Genomic DNA, 6234 nt, shown 5'->3' on the forward strand with positions numbered 1-6234 from the left:
AGTGCCTTTACTCTGCCTCTCTCACTGCCCTCATCTCTATTGTCTCTGTCCCTCTGAGTCTCTCTCAGTGTCTTTACTCTCTCTCTCTCTCACTATCTTTCTCTCTCTCTGCCTCTGAGAGGAGACCACACTCTGTCTGTGGAATGTTATCCTTTTTCTAATAAGCTTTCCTTTTGACTCCAACTTTGGCATGTGATTCTTTCTTCAGTCTCTGCCAAAGGACCCTCTTCTCTTGGTGCAGGGCTTGGTCTCCCCCGCCCCCACTCAGAAAAATTTGCCTTGTCCTGCATTAAAAGCAGGGTTCACCACCTCCCAGGTCTGCATGGAAATTACAACTAAAGTATAAAATAATCATCATGGACAATCACCTGAAGTTCAGCTGATCATAACACAGACATCTGATAATATAAAGAAGGAGCCACATCAAAGCCCATAGGAGGAGCAAAGTCACAAATCGGGCTAGACCCACACCCGCAAGTGGGAGAGGAACACAGGGAGGAAGAGAGAGCAAGGTTGCAGAGGCTCCCATGAAGGAGAGAGGGGTCTTAGCTTTCTTTTCTTTCTTAGCTTCCTTCAGGGGCTCCCCAGCCCAAGGTCTCAGCCCATGGAAGAGGAGCTTCAAAAAAACCCTGACTGTAAATAATATAGGGAGGAGGTAAGAGAATTAAAAATGTTAATCAAGCCACATTCAGAGACTGCAATATGCTGATTAGCCCGTCAGCCAGGCCAGGCAGGACTCCTTCAGAACAGAAGAAGATTTCTGCTGGGATCGCTAACAGCCCATTCTCCACACCTGTGAAGGGGAAACAGGAATCAAGAGTCATTCCAATTCCTATGGCTAAAACCACGGGGAACCTGTGGATTAAAGGCTGGAAACTGCCAGCAGCCCTTTCACTCTACATATTCTTACCTTTTCAGTTACATACCATTCCCATTTCTCACTGTATGTCCATATCAAAGGAAATGGGTTAACAAAGTCTTTTAAACACTAACTCACAGGAACTGAAGAATGACATATAAACTGAATTCCCTGAACACTCACCCTTCCCCCTACTCACTATCTTTCCAGGTCTCTTGGTCCCTCTCACTCTCTGTCTCTGAGAGAAGACCACACTGTCTGTGGAGTGTTACCCCTTTTCTAATAAACTTTCTTTTTGACTTTACCTTTGGTGTGTGTGTTGAATTCTTTCCTCACTTTCCACCAAAGGACCCTCTTCTCTCAGTGCAGGGCTTGGTCTCCCATCACTTAGGGAAATTTGTCCTGCATCATAAAAAACAGAGGGAATTCTGGCTGTCTGGGTGAGACAGGAGACTCTTTGAAGGGCCCACACACAGGCTCTTGCCTGCGGACATTCACCCAGGGCACTGGTGGTGGGTCAGATTCTCATGCAAGATTCATACAGGGAAAGACTACATTTATTGGTGCCGGAATGAAGTCTGTACTGGCAGCCACAATTGTGCCTTAGTCGGCACAATCTACAAACTATACCAGCTTACCCATGCAGATCCCTCCCACAGGGCCAATTCTGAAGCACTGGCCTAAGGAAATCAGGTCACCCCACCCACCCTGCAGATTTCTCAGGGCTTTTGTTGCTGAGTGGCTGCTGTACTCTGAACCATTTCAAGGCCAAACATTCCTAGCTGGCAGCCAGCACTGTAAGCACATATTTTGGAGACAGTTTCAGGCAGATCACTTCTGCCAATACGAACTTGAGCAGATTTCGGAGGTCTTTGGGCCAGTCCCAGACAACAGCTTCTCTTGCTGTGAACTGTGACCTTTGTGGGAATGCACAAATGGTTACAGAAGTTGCAGCAAGACTGAAGTTGTAGTGACCTGATGGCCATTGTCTCCCTGAGAACCCGCCCCACCCAACCCACAAATTGTCCCAGACTGCCCTTTGACAACCAACTGCGACCACTCTGCCCACCACCACCACCACCACCTCTCTCCCCGCGTCCCCCAATCCAATAGGCAACAAACTTTGGCTAGCACAGCAAGGGCATTACCAGGAAATCAGTTGCAGGCAGACCTCTGCTGTCTGCAAGAGCTACAATATTGTGTGGAAGAATTGCAGGGGTCTGTGGGACTGCCTCAGACAGCGGCTGGTCTCACCATGATCTGAGACTACAGCAGGAACACACAGGCACAGAAGTTGCAGCAAAACTGAGGCTGTATTGGCCTGACGGCCCTTGTCCCCCTGAGATCCCACTTTACTCAAGCCACAAAGTGTCTGCAGCCCATTGATAGGCAGCCTCCCCTGTCCTGACCTTTTCTGGGGTTGTGCAGTCTGCACAGGCAACAAACATTGGCTAGCACAGTGAGCACAATTTGGGGAAAACAGTTGTGGGCAGACCACTGCTGCTGTATGAGCTGCAATATGTCTTGAGTGGATCACAGGAGTCTGTGGGACCTCCCAGATAGCAGCTTATCTCCCTATGATCTATGACTATTGCAGGAATGAGCAAACACAGACATTGCAGAAAACTGAAGCTATTGGCTTGATGGCCCTTGACACCCTGAGATCCTACTCCATCCAATACACAAAGTTCCGATGGCACACTCACAAACAGCTGCCCCTGCCCTGGGATGGCGATTCTGCACAGTCGACAAAAGCAAATCTCAGCCAGTGGAGTGAGGAAAGGTCAAGGAATACAGTGACAGGAAAATCACTGCTGCCAGCATAAGATACAGTATAGCTTGGGCAGATCTCCGGGGTTTTGTGGGCTCACCACTGATGACAGTAGGTCACCCACAGTCCCAGAGCTGGCGGTAAATCTGGTGCTATGTAGGCCTGATGGCCCTGTGACTCACTGAGACAATGCCCTAACTAACCCACAAATTACCTGTGGCAAGCCTGCTCCCAGGCAACACAGTCCCATCCTATGCTTTCCTTGAGTCACAAATTCAACAGCAAACAATAGCACTAAGTTTGTGAGGCCATGCAAGGCCCCTTCAGCCAGGAGAAGTATTTGGTGGTGGGCCACAAACTCATGCCCACGAGGTTCAAATAGTCTTAAACAGAGCATGGGTGTTTGCAGGACTGAGGTGGGCAGCAGCTGGCCTTGCGATGATTGGAAACTTGTACAGGGAGCCACAGAGACAGCGCCGGTAGTGGCAGAGGGAATTTTACTCAATAGATCCAGAAGACTTCCAGGGTCTTTGAACCACTTAACATGCATATCACCCAGAGGCTCATCCAGTTTCAGAGATTTACAGGCAACTGACATGTAGTGTCAAGCCTTGAGGCACACTGGTCCCTCTGCTAAACTACCCTAGGTCAAGGACAGGGGATAACCAGACCATGCCTATAGCATCTCTTCCACTTACCTATAGATCCAGCATAGGCAACAACCATCTGCAATCACTTTGTAGCTCTCACCAGGTAGCCCTGAGAAATCAAAAGCAGTGGCTGACCTTAGTCTACTGGGGACTCCCTCCTTAGGGGCCACAAAACCAACACATCTTGAGGCTGGCACTAGTCCACAACAGAGCAACTCCTGCCTAGTCCCATAAACAGTACACACAAAGGTGGTCTCAACAAGTACACAAGCCTGTTAGGGCAAATCCCACTCAGTGGAGTCAGCCCCAACACAGCAACTCTTAAGCTGTGGGCACAGCCAATTCCCACAGTTAGTCAGCCCGAGCATTAACCCAATCTGCTGATGTACTAACACCAATAAAGGCTTAGCTATAACAAAAGATCACACACAACGCACACAAAGATCATATCCAGAGCCCCCAGCACAGGATCAGAGAGTGCACCACTGGGCCACACAGGACATCTACCACATAAGGCCACCTGGCCAAGGCTGAGAGATGAAACAAATAAACCTAACACATAGAAATAAACACAGAAAAGCTAAGAAAATTAGAAAACAAAGAAACATGCCACAAATAAAACAACAGTGGAAAACTCCAGAAAATAAGCTAAATGAAATGGAGGCAAACAACCTACAAGAGACAGAGTTCAAAATAATGGCTATAAGGATGCTCAATGAAATTAGGGGGAAAATGGATGAGCATATTGAGAACCTCAACAGACAGAGAGAGGGAGAGGGAGAGGGAGAGGGAGAGGAAGGGAGAGGAGAGGAGAGGAGAGAGAGAGAGAGAGAGAGAGAGAGAGAGAGAATAAAAAATGACATAGAAATCACAAATACAAACCAGACAGAAATGAAGAATACCATAACTGAAATGAAGAAAACACTAGAGTACTCAACAGTAGATTAGATAAAACAGAAGATCAAATCAGCGAACTGAAAGACAAGGTAGCAGAATACACCCAATCAGAACAACAAAAAAGGAAAAAGAATTTTTAAAAATGAGGATAGTTTAAGAGATCTCTGGGACAACATGAAGCATACCAATATCTGGATCATAGGAGTACCCAAAGATGAAGAGTGAGTGAAAGGGATTGAGAATCATTTGAAGAAATAATGGCAGAAAACTTCCCTAACCTGGCGAAGGAATTAGACATACAAGTTCAGGAAGCACAAAGAGTCCCAAACAAGAGGAATTCAAACAGACCCACACCAAGACATGTCATAACTAAAATGCCAAAGGTCAAACACAAAGAGAGAAACTTAAAAGCAGCAAGAGAAAGGCAGCAAGTTACTTACAAGGGTACCCCCCCCTCAAGAATGTCTGCTAACTTCTCAACAGAAACTTTGCAGCCCAGAAGGGACTGGCAAGCAATATTCAAAGTTATGAAAAACAAGAATCTACAACCATGAATACTCTACCCAGCAAGGCTTTCCATTAAAATGAAAGGTGAGATAAAGAGCTTCCCAGACAGGGAAAGGCTTAAGGAATTCATCACCAACAAGCCAGTATTACAAGAAATGTTAAAGAGACTTCTGTAAAAAGAGAAGGGGTAAGAAAGAAAATAGAAAAAACAAATATGAATAATAAAATGGCAGTAACTATGTACCTATCAGTAATCGCTTTAAATGTAAATGGTTTAAATGTGTCAATCAAAAGACATAGGGTAGCTGAATGGATAAGTAAACAAGACCCACTTCAGATCAAATGACACTCACAGACTGAAAGTAAAGGGATGGGAAAAGATATTTCACCAAAATGGAAATGAAAAAGAGGCCGGGGTAGTGATACTTATAGCAGATGAAATAGACTTTAAAACAAAGGCTATAATAAGAGACAAAGAAGGGCATTACATAATGATAAAAGGATCGATAAATCAAGAGGCCATAACCCTAGTAAACATGCATCCAACATAGTAGCACCTACATACATAAAGCAATTATTGACTGTCACAAAAGGAGAGATCAGCAGTAATACACTCATAGTAGGAGACTTTAACACCCTATTGACACCAATGGAAGGATCTTCCAGGCAAAGAATCAACTAGGAAACAATGGGCCTAAAAGACACACTAGACCAGATGGATTTAATAGATATTTTCAGAGCATTTTGCCCCAAAGCAGCAAAATGTACATTCTTCTCAGATGCATATGGAGCATTTTCCAGGATAGACCATATGTTATGACACAAAACAAGTCTCAATAAATTTAAGAAGATTGAAATCATATCAACCGTCTTCTCCGATGATAATGGTATGAAACTAGAAATCGACTACAAGAAAAAAAACTGGAAAATACACAAACACATGGAGGCTAAATAACACGCTACTAAACAATGAATGAGTTATCAATGAGATCAAGGAAGAAATCAAAAAATACAAATGAAAACATGACTCAAAATCTATGGGATACAGCGAAAGCAGTCCTAGGAGGGAAATTCATAGCAATACAGGCTTATCTTAAAAAAAAAAAAAGACAAAGGTCAAATAAACAATCTAGCCTTAACAATTAAAAGAACTAGAAAAATAATAGCAAACAAAGCCCAAAGTTAATAGAAGGAAGGAAATAATAAAGATCAGAGCAGAAATAAACGAAATAGAGTCTAGAAAAAGAATGCAAAAAATTAATGAAACCAAGAGCTGGTTCTTTGAAAGGATAAACAAAGGAAGAAAGAGGAGCCAAATCATAAAATCAAAAATGAAAGAGAAGAAATAACTATGGACTCCACAGAAATACAAAGGATCATAAGAAAATACTATGAGCAATTATATGCCAACAATTTGAACAGTTTGGAAGAAATGGACACATTCCTAGAAACATACAATCTCCCAAGACTGAGTCAAGAAAAAAAAAAAACAGAAAATCTGAACCAACCGATTACTACCAATGAAATAGAATCAGTAATCAAAACCTTCC

The sequence above is a fragment of the Pteropus medius genome, unplaced genomic scaffold (assembly GCF_902729225.1).
Source record: "Pteropus medius unplaced genomic scaffold, Ma_sr-lr_union100, whole genome shotgun sequence".
Taxonomy (NCBI): domain Eukaryota; kingdom Metazoa; phylum Chordata; class Mammalia; order Chiroptera; family Pteropodidae; genus Pteropus; species Pteropus medius.